Source organism: Linepithema humile, chromosome 4, assembly GCF_040581485.1.
Source record: "Linepithema humile isolate Giens D197 chromosome 4, Lhum_UNIL_v1.0, whole genome shotgun sequence".
Lineage (NCBI taxonomy): Eukaryota > Metazoa > Arthropoda > Insecta > Hymenoptera > Formicidae > Linepithema > Linepithema humile.
The window spans coordinates 21,666,785-21,687,125 of NC_090131.1; the positions used below are offsets into that span (position 1 = coordinate 21,666,785).

Here is a 20,341-nt window from a genome sequence, read left to right on the forward strand (position 1 = left end):
AATAATATCAGTATTTTGTGCAATTACACAACATAATAAAAATTAATTTGACTCACCGATCGTTGTACTGTCGTATTAGTTACAGCAACTTGCACATTAGCTTTGTTGTATCTGCAGCCAGCAACTGTATCTAGAAAAATTAATATATATTTAAATTAATTAGGAATTATACATTATATTTAATTGTTATATATTATTTAATTATTTCAATTTTTATCGTAACATAATTATATGTGATTAGGTAAATAACTATTAAAAAATTTCAATAAACATTTTAACAAATATTTTAATAAATACTTTTAAACATTTTAATAAATATTTAATAAATATAAATCGTATATACATAAATATTGTATGTCCGTGTTATCATAAATTATGAACATGTTTAAATAATGAAGAAATAATTATACTCACCAATTAAAGTATTGTAGTTTGCTCTTTTTGCTGCAGATTCTGCTTTGTTGTTCAGTACTATCGAAGAATTGTTGAATATCGGAAACCCGCACTTATTAACGCGCACAACACTTAATAACGCGCACAACCAAACGAAAATCAACTCGCGCCTTCGAAAATCACGGATTAATATCGCAAATTCACCACAACGCGGTACACAAAATGAAATCGCGAGATAAAATTTCATGTCACAACGCGTTCTCACGTACACGATAGATTATAAACGTTATTCAACGGTTATTTAATACTATACATATGCTCACGGCTAGCGAGACAAACGACAATTATTTTGGTAATCAGGCGGAAATTGTGTTATAAATATGCACGCAATAATCGATTTAATTACAACGAGCTAAATTTTCTTACCTTGACGAAAAATTTGTTTCTCTTAAGAGACCGTTACGTTCAAATAACATATAAGCACAAAGTTGGCTCTAGAATCTGATTGGTTTAGCCTAAAACTATCCACAAATCAAAAGCAAGTATTGTTCATTAGGTACACAGTTAGATTGTTTTCTGAACACATTTCGCGGTATCAAAAATTTATACTCACTGATTGTAACCCGAATCTACGGCGCGGATGTCAATCGATTAAAAAAATTGATATTAATCGCGAACGTTCACGGTTATTAATATATTCCGACAATCCCGTTACCTTAATCATCACTCCCGATTGAAACTCGCATTTGTTGTATACTTCTAACACAAGTAAAACACTGATCGTAAAATATTCGCGCTCCGTATTCTAAGCGACGCCACGAAAAAGACTAACTGCGGCCGGTACGGTAGAATGCGTGATGATCACAAGAGTGACTCATGTACTACCCTATCTGCCGCAGTTAGTCTTTTTCGGCGCGTCGGTTTGGAACACGGAGTGTAAGTGTACAATTAATTGCGTATTTTGTTTTGTTAGAAATGCATAATGAGTGAGTTGTAGCAGAAGTGTTGACTAAAGCAACGAGCAGTTACCAGAATGTATTATTTGTCGTGGTTACTCGTTATCAATGGTGATTTCGTCGATCGATTGACGGCCGGGCTGTGGATACGGTCAATGAGTATGAGAATTTTTTTCATGCTATGAATGCGTTCAGAAAACAACCCATTCTACAGCCGATAAGTAATAATTACATATGATTGGTGTATAGATTGATGTATTGACCAATTAAAACCAATTGGAAAAGCCGTTGAATTTTAGAACAGATTTAGGAAATAGTTTCTTTTTGTACATCGGTTTGTAACGCGTAGCGCGGGAATATTTTCGCGCGAGAATATTTTTTGCGCGGGATTAATTATACGTATTTTATTTATATTAGAAGTATATAATGAGTGCGAGTTTTTCTCACGAATATCGATAAAAGCAACGGGGATTGTCGGAACATTATATTTATCGCAGATATTTACAATCAGCGGTGTTTCGCTGATTGTCTGACGACCAGGCAGTGAATTCAACGAGGTTAGGTTAGGTTATCTCATTGTCAGTAAATACAAACTTTCATGAACACACAATATATGTTTGTTTTCACTCAAGAAAACTAAAGCGTCTTGACTTTCTTTCAGATTGTCGACGAAAGATAGCCCAGTAGGCCACTGAATATGTAAACAGTTAAACGGCGATATAATACTACGTGCAGGCTATGGAACGTTATGTTCGGTTATGGAACAAATTTTATTCGGTTTTTAGAAGCTTCGATATTTTTTAATCCTTATGCAAATATGGACAACTATGCACTATATGCAGCCATGTACGACTATGTACAAATGATGAATCATGTTCCATTTCATCCATTATTTAATCATCATATGAGACATACAATGCATCCAAGTAACAACTACTTTCTTCATGGTGAGTACAATTGATTGTTTATTATTTAAATTTATACATAATTGTGTGTGATATACGCACACGATTATGATTACACATATCACACATTGGCAATTCGTATATCTATGTTACTGTTGTCTTAGATTTGTAGAAGTTAATTGTTAATTGTTACGTAAAAGATACAGTATTGTGGTTTTAATGTCATACAAAATAGAAATCCCAAAAGTGTCGGTAATCCGATTAGAAATTGAGATGCATACATAAAGTTTTACTCATGAGAAAGTACGCTGTTCCCACGAAATTATACGTCAACTTGCTACAATAGAGCAACCGCTTCTGGTTGGTCCAGTCGTCGGCGTCGGCGTCGGTATCAGCGCGCAACGCTATGAACTCGGTAAAACGACCGCAAAACGAAGAAGAAGGACGTCGAGCACCGCGGCGCGGAATGTATAGGCATGTGCCGCAAAATTTAAAATCTCTTTACGGCGGCTATAAACTGATAACCTGTTTAACCAGTCTCGTGATGGTGAACGCCGGACATTTTACCTTCGCAAAATCGTTCCTATTCTATTTTTTCATCGTTATCCCTTTCCTGTTTTTTTTTCGCTCCGAGACAGGTCGACTTCTTTGTTTTACATATCGTGGTATCTCAGACTTATGCGTTCGCTAATCAGTTTTATTCCATTTGCAATGAAACAGCAGACATGTACGAAAACAAATTGCTTTATAGGCAATCATCAAACGGTTCTAAATTATAAAAGATCATTGCTGCAAACGATAGTTCATCATGAAGGTTCGAGCGACAGCACGATAATACTTATTATCCGGAAAACTTTTCACTTCAATCTCATACCTTACATTTGATCGATTTTAGTACATATCACATGTACTAGTACAGTAATTAGGAATTAAGCAACATTTTCTTTATAACATAGAATGAATAAGACAAACAAGTAAATTATCTCTCTTTAATTTACTGATTTTTGGCTTTACTTCTTATAACGATCAAAATATACGTCGGTATCTAAATATAAACAAATGTGTTGCGTATAATACTGACACACGCGTGCGCTCGTTCGCTCGCATGCCGAGCCGATGATTAAGATGGTGGGGCAAAATTGTGTTTACCTCTCTATCCCCCCGGTGACAATCGGCAAACACGTGGTCGTTGTAGTATTGTCGCGCATCGCCACATGCCAAACCGCCCCTATGTACACTGCGGGATCGCAGTTAGACTCGCATTCGCATACGGGAATTCGCTGGGCGAGCCGCGTGTCTGCATCGCGCGCGGTTAAGGTAAGAGCGCCGTCGTCGTCGAGGCGACGGCGAGTCTCGTGCAGGGAACGGTTTAATTTCTTCGTCGATACAGACCGAGCTTGCGCATCCAGCAAGCGAGCAAGCTGGGTCGCCGATCGTAGATGATGTCTCTTGGAAAATTTTTTTACGTAACCATGCTCGATCTGCCACGCGCAAATCGGCCGGTCGCGATTAATCTGACGCAATGACATGGGATCATATAATTATATGACGTAAATTTTTTATGGCACTTAAAAAGAATTGGGGAATTATGCGAGAGCGGTGTTCTCTGTCACTGTACATTTTTGCAGTTTGTGTGTTTTGTTATACTTGAGAAATTAATACAATGAACAGTAAATTCTTTAAAATTGTCAGAGAAAAATAAAATAATTTTAAAAGTAAAAAATGAAGAATACGCAAGAATAAATAGTTGTATTTTAAATGCAAATAGCAAAAATATTCTTAACTTTATTCTTTAATTGTAAGCTCAACACTAAAACTGCAAGGACGTAACAACGCGGTGTTGTACAAATTTAATCCAAAAAGATAGTAGCACTCACGGAGCAAAGTAGTGGGTCGGATAGAAGAATATTTTCACGATTTTTTTTATGTTAGGATCTCATGTAATATAAACAATATCTTTCTGGTAAGATTTGTATTAAAATTAGATGTTAAATCAAATATTTGATTGAAAGTATTCGAAGTATGCATGTATAGGATATTAAAATGAATTAATTCCTGCTAAACAAGAAAACAACGGTAGTTTGATTGCTGGAGAAAAAATAGAAAAATCAGCATGATTCGTTATCAATGAATCACGAAATTTAGGCAATCTCTTTAGGCAATCTTCTGCATTAGGCAATCAGCGGTCCCCTTTTCCAAGCCCTATACACATCTTCTCGAATAATATTAAGGTGCTTCCTGATCTGTAACTTTATTATCTATTGTAATTGTAATTGTTTGGTGACAATTTGAAGATCTGTGAGGACGAAAAATGAGTCCAACATATGATTATAGTATTGTAACGCATTATTATTTTTATGTTTCGCCGGTATGAATAATGATAATGTTATGTCATTATAAATTTGGCACGCACCTTTACCAACTTCGTCCACCTCAGTTTATGATGCCGCCTGAACAATGGCAAAACTTTTCTCTGAATGTTGTCGAAGCATGGAAGGTCGCAATCGAGCTAACTACTTCCTAGGTACTTTTGTCTTCAATGACTTCAAAAACCAAAATCGATGCGATCGTATTGAAGCTATTTTCAGAAAAGTATCAATGTATGAAATTAAGTTGAGTATAGAATTGCAGAACAACGAGTATAATTAAAATCATATCAACAGATATATAATTACATGAAAATTAGGTATGGGAATAAAAATAAAAAACAAAATGCCATTACAAAAATTTAAAAAATTTAATACAATTAGAAATGACAAAGGTACATTAGACTAATTAATTGAATAATTTATACGGAAGTCTCTTTGTCAATGCTTGTCACAAAGTACTGGAATAATAATCATTTCTGGTTCGCGTACGTTACCGAAGTGCAAGAGACTATCGATCGAGAGCGGCATCGAAAGATCCCGTGGACAGAGATGCGGCTTTCTTAACCGCACAAGCTGGTCCAGCGTGATGAGTGTGTCGCGTCTTTGCATTTCGTACGAAATTGGTGACTGCGCGCGAAGCCGAAGCGTCGTCTCTTCGCTCGCTTCTCATGAGCACTTCACCCGCCAGACAATAGTTTACCGTATCGACCTATTCCCCACTCCTCCTCCTCCTCCGCCCCGGCCCTGTCGTGCTTGTTCACATCTACCTCCTCGTGCCACTTCGCTCCAGCCAACCACGAACTTGCTTCTTCTGGTCTTCCCTTCGTGCCTTTCCGCGGATCCAACTTGCTTCTGTGTATCGTGAACTCCGAGGCTTCCGAGTTCAGTTAGGAAAGGCTGTGAGTTGCTTTCGAAAATTGGATAGTTTTCTGATTTTTGCGCGATAATTGCAGTAATGAATTTAGTGTGCAATATATAAAATGCGTAAATAATTATATATTAATACTAATTGCATTTTTTATTGCAATCTGTAATTGCAATTTAATTTTTTATTAAAAATATTTGACATTGAGGAAAGAATTTAATTATACAGTTTATATTGTTCTCAAATAATGACTGTAGCAAATTTAATTCAAAATATAAATAAATTCTATTCAATATTTTTAATTTTGTCAATATAATTTTTTATAATAATTCTTATACTTTTTACATTATCACGATTTGCATAGTTATTTTTTGTATGTTGAAATAATCTTGTTTGCTTCGAGAGTAGCTCACGTACTTTGCCACCGTGCGCGGCCGGCAGTTCCCGAAGGTCGAGATTTGTTCCAAAGTTTGTATGAATGAAACTTATCCTAATATCTCTGAACGGTGTGCGGCTTTCTTCGGCCATTCCGCTTGTAGAATAGCGACCATGAGAGGTGCGGAAAGCCGGCGAAAGAGCACGTGCGAGTTCAACGAGAGAGAGAGCCCTGGGGGTCGGCCGGCGCTGTCCGCGTCGCACCGCGCCGCGCCACGCCGGATCGCTCGTTCGAGCAGGGTCACTGGAACGTGCTTGTGTATGAACTGTCTGCAACTGTCATTCACCTCGCGGCACGCCACGTGTGCCGGCGAGGAGATATTTCTGCCCACGCCATCTCTTCCCCGTGTGCGAGGAAAATGACGAGGGAAGACGGGCGAAAGTCCGGAAAACTTCGGTGAAGAGATTTTCGTGCGGAGATTTTTATCGACGTCGCCGCGGACGTCCTAGAACCGCCGTCATCTCAGATCATATGTCGGATTTTACTCGGGTCTTTTCAGATATGTGAATCATTTAATGCGTGTGCCGATACAGTTTGTATCGAAGTACTTATAGCGTTTCGAGCAAAAATAAGCCGCGTATCGTCACATGTCGATTAAACTGCGATGTATTGAGGAACTTGTAGTATTGAGGAACAATTCGTAACGAGGAAAAGTATCACGCTAGGGACAACGGATGACACGTAGCCACATTTCCAATTTTACGTTTCCTATTTTTTTTCCGACGAAGGTAAAGACAAAGTTCGAGTTCAAACCGCAGATCGATAATGTTTATCGGAATTAGGTTCAAACTAGTTAACTCGGCTAAGGCTTAGTCTTTTGGGAAACAGCTTGTGTGAAAAAAAATGTATGAAATCATTCAAAAAATCATACAAATTATACGCATTACTTTCTCGAACTATCTGCTTACGCAACGAATCGAGTTAATGCGTATTATTTTCTATATAATGTTAAAATTATTCATTATAAGCGCTGACATCATACATCGCGTAAAAAGCAGAAGCATAAATCAATAAATAAATCTCGTAGTCGAGAATTTGTTGATGTGGTCGACGTGTCATATCGCTCGCCGACTGCGATTGCTTTATCGGAACATAATTGTCAAAGTACAAGGGGACACGGCTGACGCATCGACCATCACCCGGAGGCGACTTTCCTTCGTCTCCGAAGCGTATAAAAGGCGATCATGCTGACCTCAAATCGCGGGTTATCGAGCTCGCGCTTCCACGCGCGACGGCGTTTTGTCGACAGATACGCATCAGGATGCTGCCGCGTTGTGCACTGACAACTTAGTGCGTAAACATGATAGTAAGCGAATTACGCTAGTATTCCGAAATATATTTCCGAAATGACCTTAAATAATTTCCGACAACAATTTCACGACGCGTGTATCGTCAGAGCAGAAAAGATCGCGCGATAAAAAGACGTATCAATTAATCATACTTCCTTTGATTTCTGCGAATATTTTAGCTCAATTTTCAGTCAATATTTCATTCATGAATTGTAATAATTTTTCTGATATTTTCTAAAGTATCCTATGTAGCTGGTTACAATGTACCCAGCGCTAGCACCTTGCAACAGAGTTCTGAATGTAAACTAAAAATTCTTTTTTATATCTGTTTTTTTTTTCGTAAATGAAAAAGTTTTGGAGTTGAATGCGTCTACTCTGAATGATCATAAGTGTGAAACGTATTCTCTCCGTTTTATGATTAAACCTTAGTGACTTCCACATGGTAATTTCGCCAAATTTCTCAGATAGTGAGGTAGGTCGGCATCTTCCGACGTAGCGCCGTGTTTCTATATGTACTAACGGCTCATAGAAGGAGCAAGGAACCATAACAGTGTGACAGTAGCTGCCTTGATGTAAATATATACACACGCGGCGCGTTTCCTCGCGCATATAGCAGTTCCTGCATATTTTTCGATAATTTTACTCAAGCTATCGTGCAGACTAAATCTTTCAGGAGGAGCTACAACATTGAGTTTTCGCAATTTTACATGAAAGTACTTGAGTACGTCGTCATCTGAATCTTATGGATTTTCTTCATTATAATAAAATCTCACGAAGAAGTGAGTTGAATGCATAATCTGAAAAACCTTCTTCAGAAAGATTCTAAGTGGTTTTTATATTTGAAATACGAAAATTCTACATTTTCACAAGTATAAAGAAATTAAATCGATTTGGTCCTTTGCACAAAATGCACACTGTGCGATACAAGCTTGTCACTGTTTGACAAGTGCGACGACAAACCCTTTTATTTTTTGAGTGATATTTTAAAGATTATCTTAGGTTCTTCCGGGATAAAAGGGTTTCTTAATTCCAGATATAAAATATTTGCACGCGACATCGCTGGGCGACCTGCAAGCCCACAAGTTTGGCAGGTTAGCGGGTCTCTTGCCGTTGCATCATCGTTTGATAGAATGACGTGCCGTCCAGCCGCTATAACCTTCGCGACCGGTCGACCCGCGCAGTCGACGTTCCTGGAACAGGGGGATAGGAAACGAACGAGCGAGCGAGAACGCATGGAAGAGCGGAGAGGAGTCGCGTTGGAAGAGGAGGAGGTGGAGAACGAAGAGGAGGAGGAGGAGGAGGAGGAGGAGGAAGAGGGCGGGTAGGGCCGGGGGTGAACCCCTTATTGATTTTTAGGGTGACACTGTCAACCGGCGGCGAGTGTCGAGTCCCCCGCGACGGGCGACTTTGAAACGACAGCGAGCGAGGAAAAAAATGCGCCGGCCGGCGGCGCGCCATTGCACGCTCACGTAGAGAAAGTCTTTTCATCTCCCGGGTGGCGAGTAGGCGACAATTGCCCATTGACAACGCCACGCATCGGTCGAACGCTTGATGCCGACGATGAGATAAGGGACGACGTTACTAGGGTCTACCCGACCATCGGCTTAGTTGATACGCACGCCGGGCGAGGCCGTGCGACGTTTTTTCGCCGCGCGTCGCGGCGGTTGGCGTCGGCGTCAGCGGCGGCGACGGCGACGGCAACGGCGACGCCGACGGGAGGAAAGAGTAACCGCGACGCAGTCCCGTTGCGGTCGGGGGTGCAGCTCTCTCTCGGCGCGCAGGACCGTACGCGTCCGTGGGAGACGCTCCACGTGGGGGCGAGCTCTCTCGGCCGCCTCTCTCGCGATCGCACACGCGTTCGTCTTTGACGTCTTTGTCGCGGCGACGGATATATATCTATACCCTATCTAACGGGGGTGGTTACCACCTCGGAAACGCGAGGGGAACACTGCATACCGGGGGGAGGGGTGCGAACCTCCGTACTCACAAGCGAGCGAGCGAGCGAGCGAGCGACAACGGCGAGTCCTCGTAGTAGTGATCGTCGTTGCTCTTTCTCTGTCTGTTTCACGTTCTCTCTGTCTCCTATCTCTTTTTTAGCTTCTTTTTTATTTCTTCTATTCCCACCCCGCATTTTTCCGCTCTCCCGGCTTCGAGGTAGGCGTCGCGCTGGCGGACGCGAGTGATGCACGAGTTGCACGGGAAACGTGGCTTCTCGGAGCGCAACGCGGAGTCAATGATACTCGTTCGCGATTACGAGAAATTGTTTCCGAAAGTATACGGTGTGATTGACAGAAAGTTTAAATCGACACGCGTGGGATTATAATTACGAATCCTGAGACGATCTTACGCGCTGCGTGCCCGAAGTGAAGTGCGCGAAAAGAAAATCGCTCCTCGAAGCGTAGTGCAATCAAGACGCGGAATCACTGTGAGATACCTCAGAAACGCGATTTAACGTTCATCTGTCGGGTAAAATTCTCATATTGTTTGCAAATTTGAACGCGTGACTTTGCTGTCACGCGTATATACACGGCGCTGCTCGCATGCAACAGGCGACACCGCGTTGCCAAAGTTTCCTCTTGATTAATCGATCGGAAATTACCACATCGAAGTAACATAAGCGTTTCGCGGACTCGAATTACGCAATCGTTAATTTAACGCGACCTGATATGCAAAGAGCGATGTCAGGTCATACTGTTTTCTTTTATTCAGAATATAATTAATTAAGCGACAGAGAAAAAGAGCAATACATCGCACTCACGCGACAGAGTGACATTGTGAAAGAACGACCGCGCCGTCGAGGACGTTAGCCGCGAAATTACGCGAAGTGCGGCGCACGCGAGTCACAATCGATACCGGTGAGAGAGAGCGCGAGGTGTGCAGCGGTGTGGCAGCGGGCGGTTTCGACGACAACGGCCGACGATTTGACGACAGTTCGGAAAAAAGCGTGGACGGAGGTACGCTTTCGACGTAACGCGACATCATAACGTAACGCGATCGCCGACCGGAGAGATACAAGCTCGTTGCGCGACGCCTGGCGGTGACGCGAACCGGCGCGGCGCGTCGCCATTCGCGTGAAACCGGCGGCGAGGTGGTCGCGCAAAACAACAAACCACGCGGTGGAGGAAGGGTGAACGGAGAAGGGGTTGGACGGAGGAAGAGCGGACGATTTTCTCTTCGGGGAGGTGCGTACATCGTGTCGTGAGGAGGTGTACGCGACGAAGCTTCTCAATCGCCGCTGCACTTCGTCTCTCTCTCTTTCTCTCTCCCTTCGCGGCCGTCGAAACGTTTGAAAAGCGGAGGAAAATAGCGGAAAAATGGCAGTCCTCTTCGGCATCCGCGCGTGGAATAGCAATTATCGTCTGCGGCCTAGGAAGAAATCCAGTTGACACCCGGGCGTGAGTGGCGAGACCGAGAAGAGAGGAACGGAGAGGCGAACGACAGGAGAAGGGAGGATAAAGAGAGAGCGAGAAGGAGGGTGAAACACGTGGTCCGTGAGGGAGCAGTTAAGGGGCGAGGTGCGTGTGTGACTTAGTTACGTTCCTGGTACACGTGTGTATATGCATTTCTATTGAGTATCTCCGTAATGATAACGTGTGATAGAAATTGATAATCGGTGAGCGAATTTATGAGTTTACGGCATTTATGAGTACAGCGATCAACGCGGTGACACACATGGACTAATTTTTTCACAATTGTGATAGATTCGACGTATACATCTCAATTTCTAATTTAAGTGATTGCTCCAAAGACCCTAAAAACGTCTGAATCGAGGACGAGTAATTTGTAAAAATTTTTACTTCATTGAGAAGTCAATCGAGTGTATTTGCATGAACATCGTTCTAGCTCTTGGCGCCATCCGGCAGGCTACATTCCTGGACGTGAAGTTCGTCTGTTGACTCCGGTGGTGTTTATTCGCGCTCGGTCCGATTCGTTCTCTCTCATTTGCGTACGTCCAGCATTCTCCGTCTCTTTCTCGCCATCGGACATCGTCGGACGAGAGAGCGCGCGCGCGTGCGGGCGGGCGCACTCGCGGGGTCGCTTGTGTTTGGAACGTCGTGAACTTTTCTGCAATGTGACGACGCGGGTGATGAATGGTTACTAGCGTTATGTCGCAGCAGTGCATGCGTCTGAAAACGGACGCGCGACCGGAGCACAAGCAAGCATCAGTTGAGATGTCCTGAGTCGGCGATACACGCGACAGCGGAGCGACGACCGTTGGAAAAATGCCGGCGACGCGACCACTGCACGACAGGCCCTTGTTGTTGTTGCCGCTGTTGCTCCTAGACGACCCCGCGACCGTGCGCGGTGTGCTGCGACGAACGATCGACGCAATTACGAACTCTTGAACTGTGCCCGACGGTTAGTGTGCCTTCGCCGCGAATCGGCTGGACGTCGTGAGTTTCGCGTACTGTGTGTACTGGTTTAGGTTAGGTGTACCGGCACATAACCTTAAAGCCTAAGCGGCACAGAAAGCAAGAGCCTCGCGTGTTGCTATCCCGAAATTATTACTCCTGGGAACGATCGAGACAAATTTACCATTCGTCCTTGAAGCTGCATACCGGCTTCCTACTGATACTGGATGATCGGTAGGATGGTATGAATACGGCGGTTTCGAGAAAATGAAGGCGAATGGGACAAATAATGGTGATTTTCTCTTGTATATGTTTATGTCTATGATATCTGCTATTGTATATTGAATTTGTGAGTTTATTCTGTATAGAAGCATTAGCCTCCAATAATAATATTTAATTGTATTGTAATGTTTGCGTAGGATACATTCATTTCTCGATACTGTTACAGTTATCAAAGAATATAAAATACAATCATGTTTGTAGTATGCGGAGAGCTTATTCTTGTGACAATTAGTACATAGTGCTTTTGATGTCATGACTTTTTCTGTCATGAATATGATATAAATAGTGTTGTTCAAGCATCATTAACTATAAATGTAGAGCTTTCTTCCATTCTTGTGCTTACTTTGGAACAGTGGACAAACTAGTTTATGTATGCTATCGCAAACATACGTTACAACTAAATTATATGTAATAGTACATATATTATCATTGTGTGCGTGTGAAGAATGTATCTTTTTATTATTTCTTGTTATTCTTCTACATTGAATCATTAGAACCATAGCAAATCTATATCATCAGTAATTTGTTCCATATTAAATGACTTACATTATATATTATTTTCAGGCTGTAGCCGCCTGAACACACCATTGGCAGCCACCACCACACTGGAGGATCCAGGTACGCCAGCCTCTTGGAAGGGCCCGCCGCCCGGTTCGGAGGCATCGCCCTTTACACCTAATTCCGTCGGCCAGGGCGGTGGTCCTGGTTCAGGTCCATATAATAGTACAGGCGGTCCACCCAGTAATGCGGGCTTCCAAGGGCCAAGTCCATTTCCCGGCAGCGCCGGCAGTCCAGCCGGAGCACCGCCGTATCAGGGTCCGCCGCCCGGTTCAGCAACACCACAGTACACCGCCTCTCCTGCACCGAGCGGTTCGTCGACACCCGGTCCTGGACCGCCGCCTAATTCCACCGGTTTTCCGCCACCTCCGAACAACTCCGGGCCGCCGTACAATGGCCCTGGACCCAGTCCGTTCGGCTCACCTTCAGGTGCACCGCCGCAGTTCGTCGGTCGACCCGGTTCCTCGGGACCGCCATTTGTACCACCAGGTGCCGGTAATCCGCACTTCCCGTCGCATGGTCAGCCGTTCGGTGGCCCGCAGTATGGTATACCACCAGGAAGCCCGTTCGGACCTGGAGGACATCCTATGGCGGGACCCATGGGTCCAGGACATCCGGCGATAATGGGACCCGGCGGACCTGTCGACAGATTGGATCAAGGGTAAGTTTTGACTTTAATTATACTGCATGCCTTGTATATACGAAGCGAGGTAATGGTTCTATGTCAATATCTGAATACCTACGTGATATAATTATTACGATTGAATATGTAATATTGTGATATATAATGTTTGTAGAGAAGGTTCATGCTTTTGCTGCGCAGACACCAAGAGATTGTAGATATTGAGATAGCGCGTTACTCGCTTCTGTTTTGCATGTATAATTTATGTTGAGATAACGGACATGATCGACACTGCGCTTACGGATCGAAGCGAACGATTACAGTTTGCTAAGAAGAATAACACACAAATATTGTCCCTGTCGCGAATGCAAATTGCGATAAACTTTATTATGAATATTCGCGGGCGTTATAACGTTAAAACGTTATTACTTTTAATTAAAAGTCGCGCGTTTTCTAATTATATAGAAAACTTTGGAAAGATTTTATGCACCGAGAAATGGAGCGCGATTTGTAGAGAAAGTTGCACGCAGTAGAAGCGGTTACGCTAATGATTATTAATCGTGGTGAAAGTTACTATTATTCTGATTTGCAGTAATTTTGGGTTAGGGAATGCAAAATGTTTAGGAAACATGAACGTTAAATTTTACGACCTACGTTTTAACGTAGGAAATCAACGGGAACGCGCTATCTTTTCGCGTTCATTTGCGATATATTTACTGGAAAAATATTCAGTATCTAGAACGCATATTTTTCGTAAATAATAATTTATAATGAATTCAACTGTTATTAAACGCTTGTCAATTATTATAACTTTGAAATTATGGTACTTATCCAATTCATTTCTGGATTCTGTATCTTCAGAATGATAGATTTTATCTTTTTTTAGTTGATTTACTTCAATTGATTTTTTTTCAAATTTCCTAAAATAAAAAAATGGAAACATGAAGAAGGAAAAAATTGCTGATTTACTTAAAATATTATACTATTTTTTTACACAAACCTCTGATATCTCTAAAAACATTCGAGCTTAGATACGCCAGATATTTCAGTATAGTCGAAAAATAACAGCTAAGAGAAAATTGAACTCAAATTCGTTAGAAGTATTTTCTGAAGGGCTGGAAAAATAGTTCGGACGAGTTCGTTCTTATCAAAATAATTCGTTAAATAGATATTATCTATTTCGTTTGCAAGTAAAAAGGTTGAAGGCGTCAACGGCGACGATACGTGAGAAGACAAGAGAATAGCGTGTGAGTCTCGGTGTGTCATCACGCTGACATTCCTAGATAATACGGTTCACAGGTAGCCTGTGTTATTTATTACTCGTTTTCCTGTCGGTCCGCATTCTTGCTGATAATGCTACTCGAGCACGCTCGCATTTACGCCCTTTAGGATCCGTCTTAATCGTTTGCATCGTCGTCGTTGTCCGCGATAAACTCGTACGCTCTACTAACTTATCATGTGCTTCGGGCACCCATACACAAACCGCAGCGGTTGAGACCCTAACGCACGCATGCACGCATACGCGGAGAACCGCGCGGGGTTGGTTGGTCGAACGGCGGAAACCAGTTTTTCGAATAGTTTTGTAACAAGCGTCCGGGGCTGTTATGCGCCCCGATTCGATCGGTCGAATCGGAGAATGAGGCGGAACGTATTATTCGAAACTTTCACGATGAGACCGGAATGTGAGATGGATTCGTACGGAAAAAATCCGTTACGAGTCTAATAGTTATCGGTATGTGTATATTGTACGTCGGGTTAGTACAACGATATAACCGGGATCATTTTTAGATACGGGCATATTCGTGGTCGTGATATGTAGATCGTGGTACTCGCTGCACAGTGTACTGCTTGTATATGTATGTATGCGTAGGTGCGTGGATGAGAACACACGGTGTGTGCTCGTCGGTGTATGGAATATTCTAAATTCCGGCAAACCGCCGAACCGATTGCGTCAAACATGTGGACGCGAGTAACGCAAAGGAACGCGACCTTTTGCATTTTACCGTGCGAGAATCATGAATCGCCGAAATTGCACAAAAAAAAAATCTTTTATTCGTCGATATGCAAGAAACAGAGGCTGGACAAATTCTGTGGATAAGTTATATTTAATGGTGATTTTGAGAGAATTTAGAATCGTTAATTATGTATATATTTAATATGAAAAAAATTGAAAATTTTTGAAATATTAAACTCTAAAAAATATAAATGTATGATAATTTTGTTATTCGCTTTTATTCGGAGTTTCGTAAAATAAAACATTAATTTGATGTTTGATTTTAAAGTTACATTTTTTCATATTTTTCCGAAAAAGAGAGTTGGTACAAAATTCTACAAATTTAAAAGAATAGAATCATCATGGAATATACAGTATATTGATATGACATTTTATATAACCTTTGACATTTTATATTGATATGAATGTATTCATATGTGCTTTAATGTTCGATAATGATACCCGATATCAGTGCGCTCCGAAAACGTAATCCGACTTTAAAGGATCGTGTTCGACAGTACGTCGATGAAGAATGCGACGGAAGTAGAACAACATCATTAACGAACCGCGTTATAAGCTCTCCGCTGTTTTCCCGAGAGAATTGAAACGAGGTGAGCACGAGCCGCAAATAAACGTAACTTAAAAAGGAAGTTTTGCTAGCGAGGCGTGCCACGTGGGTGGCGCATGCATTCATTTTCTGTGCCATTGAGAGGCCTTAGGAAATTAATATTCCGAGTCAAACACCGTTTTGTTCTTTCTGGATTAAAATAAACTCGAAACGGTCGACCGGTTTTCCGTTGAAAATTAATATCTTATACTCCAATGGTGCTATTATGCATCGCGAGATAAATAACGTCCGTGTTAAGATTTTAAACGAACGTCACCACAAAAGATTGCGTTGAAAAATATTGGAGCTTTCTTAACGCACATAACAGAAAGCACATTTACAACATTAAGTTTATGATAGAAACATTTTGCGTCTTTATGGAAATAATTTTCTTGATTTTGTCGTTGTTTTACATTGTTGTTATATTTGTGCGAACTTTGGTGGTAACGAGAGACGGGGAGTTGTTGAGTAGCGTTAAATTAGCATTTAATCACGAGAAATTTTTTTGAGGATGAAGATTACCGCATTGCGAACATAATCGGCGCGGGCGTGCGTCTAGATGGAATTTATTATAGCTCCGCGGTGCACATGGGAGTCGCGTGTGTCATTAATCAGTTCCGTCACATCTCGGAGACACGATAGATTGCCTTTAATCATTCTAATTAGCAATATATTCGAAGATTATAAAGTAGCCAAGGCGGTGCGAGACGGTGGCGCGGAGATACGCTATTGCGGAGGATTTATGAAATTGAAACGACAAAGTCGGGCGATGCAGTTCCGCTAACATGAATTTTAATTCCTGTCCACTCTTAATTAACTTACATAAATTATAGGATAGCCCTATAATTTCGTCGACGTTGAATAATCGTCCACCTGTCACAACTTAGTTAACACTTCTCTCCCGCTCTCCTCCTGACCGAGGGAACATATACACGCGCTCGGCCGAAGGAGCGGAGAAATTGCAGTAAGATAAATTAGCCGGAATAAAGTATATTTCTTTTTCTTTTTTTTTTTTCCATTATAAGTACCCCCAACGCGCATTGTTCGGGGGCGAGACCGAAATAAAATAAGTGGACGCGCGAGCTTTTGGCACGGAGTGTACCGCGCGAGGTGACGCGAACTTTTGTACAATGTTGTACGCGACCCACCTCCCTCCTCCTTCCCTACTCTGCCCCCTTCCACCCTAAACCCTCCTAGCCACCCCGTGTTACGGAGGGTGGGTCGGGGTATGAGGGAGGCAGGGGGGCGGGAGAAGGGGAAAGAGTGAACGGAGGTTCTCATATTTCCAGTGTTTTAATTTTTCACGATATCTCTCCGCACTGCTGTCTGCAAATTATTTGTCATCCTCCGTTCTACGCCCTTCGCCTTTTAGCACGGTCGGGTGCCGTTCTTTTGTTGATTCCTTCAGAGGACGAGATGCAGAGGCGGACGAAGGACTCGATTGTCGCGACGTGACGCTCGGATCGATAGTTAACGCGTGTTAAAGATGGCACAAAAATTGCAGCAATTTCACAAACCTCGCGAAAACGCTCTCTTTTTCCGCCTCGTTGTATCTTCTTTGTACGTGTAAGGAAATCATTTATTCTTTATTGTACTCGCGGGTGATATCATCATATAGGTGAAATTTTTATAATGATTGCCGTAGTTATACGACAACTGTTCCAGAGTTTGAATTACTGTACATAGAATGAAACATAGAGAACTTTGCAGAACGTAAAAACACGTTAACAGTTAATATTACAACAAGACTTAACTTTTAATTATTTTGTAATTACATATTAAATATGCAATTATAATTATACATTAATTATAATTTTAGAATTAAATGCATACATAATTATTAAATATTAAATTATAAAAATATTAAAACAACGAATCGTTAAGAATAAAATATAAACAATATAATATAATAAATTATGTCGGGTTTACTCTGAGATATTTTAGCAACTATTGCGATATGTCAAATTTCTTTTCAATTATTAGAAGAAACGTTACTTATTCTTATTTGTCAAATGTGAAACAACATGTTAAAGGTATTCGCGCGCGAATCTCGATATTCGCTAAAGTTCTCGACAATATTAGGCAGACAGGATAAAAAGCTTGTTTTTCTACAAGGCACTCGTTGAGAACCACTTCGGTTTCCTTCTCCTTTTTACTTCTCCTTCGGTGGTAGGGACAGAGAGAAGGGACGAGAAGTGAGAGAGAGAGGAAGAACGCGACGGCAGGAGGAGGCGTTGGTTGGTCGGTCGGTCGCTCGGTCGGACCCTCGGTCTCGGGCCGAAGCAGCTCTCCGCTCGTGCGTCCGCCACCGCCGTTTACACTTTCGCGTGCAAAGGGATCCCTTCGGAACGTCGGGGATCTCCGGCGGCAGCGGCAGCAGGCGCGTTTTGTTACCGTTTGTCTCAGGTCGTGGTTGAGCCCGCGGTTCCACGCCGTTACTCCCGCCACGTTTCAGAAAACAACGAGCAGAAATTCGGATCGCTGTGAAACGATTTTTCCTCTTTCTTTTTTTCTCTTTTGATTTCTCTCGGAAGATGCAGCGAGAGAAGCGAGCAGCCGTTTCGTTTCGTATCACGCCAACTGCTGCGGTGACACGTAAATCGCGCAAGCACTCGAAGAAATATCTGATATACACGGCCAGAGAAATTTTGCCACACGTGAAATGGATTGTTTTCGGGAGATTTACGCGAAGATAGCTTGCTGATGAACCTTCGTCGTAATCTTTTATTTTCGAGGGATATGTAAAGTTCTGCGCGAATCTCTTTGGTAAGATAAGTCAAGCTTGGGACTCGTTTCGCAGTTGGCTCGCAAAAAAAATATAATAGTTAATATTTTTGCAAGAATGACTATTTATTTGGTTTCATTGATAAGTGAGTTAAAGCCAAGAATAATGAGACAAAGACTAATTAAAAAAAATGGATAGATTTTTATTTGTATCGAGCTATTTAAATTACAAAATTATTTAATTTTTCGTATAGTTTTTGACAATGAGTTATTAACGAAGAATATTTGGAAATTATGTAATTACAAGGAGCACTTGATTTTCTTATTTGATATTTAAATAATAATATTTCTACATGTAAAATATAGAGTACGGATGGTGTTTTTACAGGGTCATTTAATACTGTACAGCGTCACCGAGATGCAGCTGCATAGAAAACGCGTATAAGTTGCATCGCACTTGGAAATGGCAACGAGGCGCCATGTATCAGACAGTGTCTCGACCTGCCTTGAATTTATGGTTGATAATTTTCTCGGGCTGCAACTTGTTTCCCCTGGCTCGAATATCTCGCCCTTCTTACGCGGGTATTTCCTTGCTTGCTGCCTTGGTAGCAACTTGTTCGTACTATACGGCAGTCGTATTGGTATTCGTCCGCTTACGACCAACTTCCTCCGCTGCATTGAAATCACTCCTGACTTCCAAACTGTCGCGTTACAGGCTCAAAGTTGATAAAGATTACCCTGTATACTCCTGTATATACGTAGTATCGTTTAAACAGCACAGGTACCCGCAATGTGTGCCGAATCTTTTTGATTTAAGATTTTTTCACGGCACGGATAAGCTTTTTAAATAATATACTCTCGCAAGTAACGTCGTTCGGAGAAATTATTTTTTAATGCAAACAGCAATGCAAATTTCCACCCCTGTAATCTCGCCGATGACGAATGTTTTCGCCGACGATGTTGGACGTTATCGAGAGAAATGCATTTTGCGCGAGGGAATTCTCGCGATAGGAGCGCGCGTGGCCCACGATCGATGCATGGAAAATCGTTGAGAAATGATTTATTGATCGTCCTTTAGATTCGCGCTCTTTGCGTGCATTATTAGCTGCGACGGCAGTGCGTCGAGGAAAAGAGATAGTATTGATTTTTACCGATATTTAGCCGTGGAATTATCCCCTCTCCCCCTCCCCCGTTTCTCTTTCTCGCTCTTTCTCTTTCGCTCTTTATGGCTGCCGCCTTCCTTTCCCTTACTCCCCTACGCCTCCTTTCTACCTCACCCCGCCGTTTCGCTCACCTTCCCCTTCGCTTCGCGCGTCCTGGCTCCATCGTTCCTTTCGAGCCACCCTCCGCAGGCAGCACCCTTCGCGTATCTCGAAGGAGAGAGAAAGAGAGAAGGAGAGAGAGAGAGAGAGAGGAGCTGGGTGCCAGAGATAGAAAATCTGAATACCTATGACCCGGAAGGAACGTTTCTATGCTAAGTGCGCGTTGAGCAACGACGAAAAAACTAGGTTTCTTCTCTCGAACGTGGTTCCGCTTAACAACATCCATACCACTTCTTGGAGTTTCCAACTTTCCGAAGTGCTGTTGTGAGATAAATTTGTTCCGGAAATTATAAACAATAAAGAGAGATCTCTTTATTATTTGGGGTCTCTCGTATGGGTTCCGCTTTCTTGTTTTATTTTCATGCTTTTCAACGAGCCGTCGGCGCGATTCTAATAGAACTTCAACTATCGCATAGAAATTTAGGAAATAATTATTAATCAACGTAAAATTATCATTAAATTATTAATAGTTCAGTCAGAAGGAGTTTTGTGTTTAATTTATTAAATTAAATATTTTAATGATCTTTTTTTGTTCCGTAATGATACAAGTTGACGTTTGACTGAAACTCAGCGGTGCATCGGCACTCTGCGTTAACGATAAATTATTGACTCCTCGCGCTCGGGTGCATTATATCGCCACTTGGTGGGGGATGTGAACCCCTTCAGGA

At 42.1% G+C, this 20,341-nt stretch overlaps 1 protein-coding gene across 7 annotated transcripts in view; it reads left to right on the top strand.

Moving 5' to 3' along the window:
- The first annotated feature begins 1,307 nt into the window (after positions 1–1,307).
- Positions 1,308–20,341, top strand: part of Chi (LIM domain-binding protein 2 Chi) — a 144,169-nt gene continuing 125,135 nt past the window's right edge. The window contains exons 1-4 of one of the 7 annotated variants that reach the window (XR_010889626.1): positions 1,309–1,927; positions 2,011–2,296; positions 11,057–11,857; positions 12,412–13,066. The gene's annotated coding sequence lies outside the window, so the exon portion shown is untranslated. Of the gene's footprint in view, positions 1,928–2,010; positions 2,297–8,586; positions 11,858–12,411; positions 13,067–20,341 lie in introns of those variants that run through there. The other 6 variants (XR_010889619.1, XR_010889620.1, XR_010889621.1 and 3 more) reach the window with 6 other exon arrangements.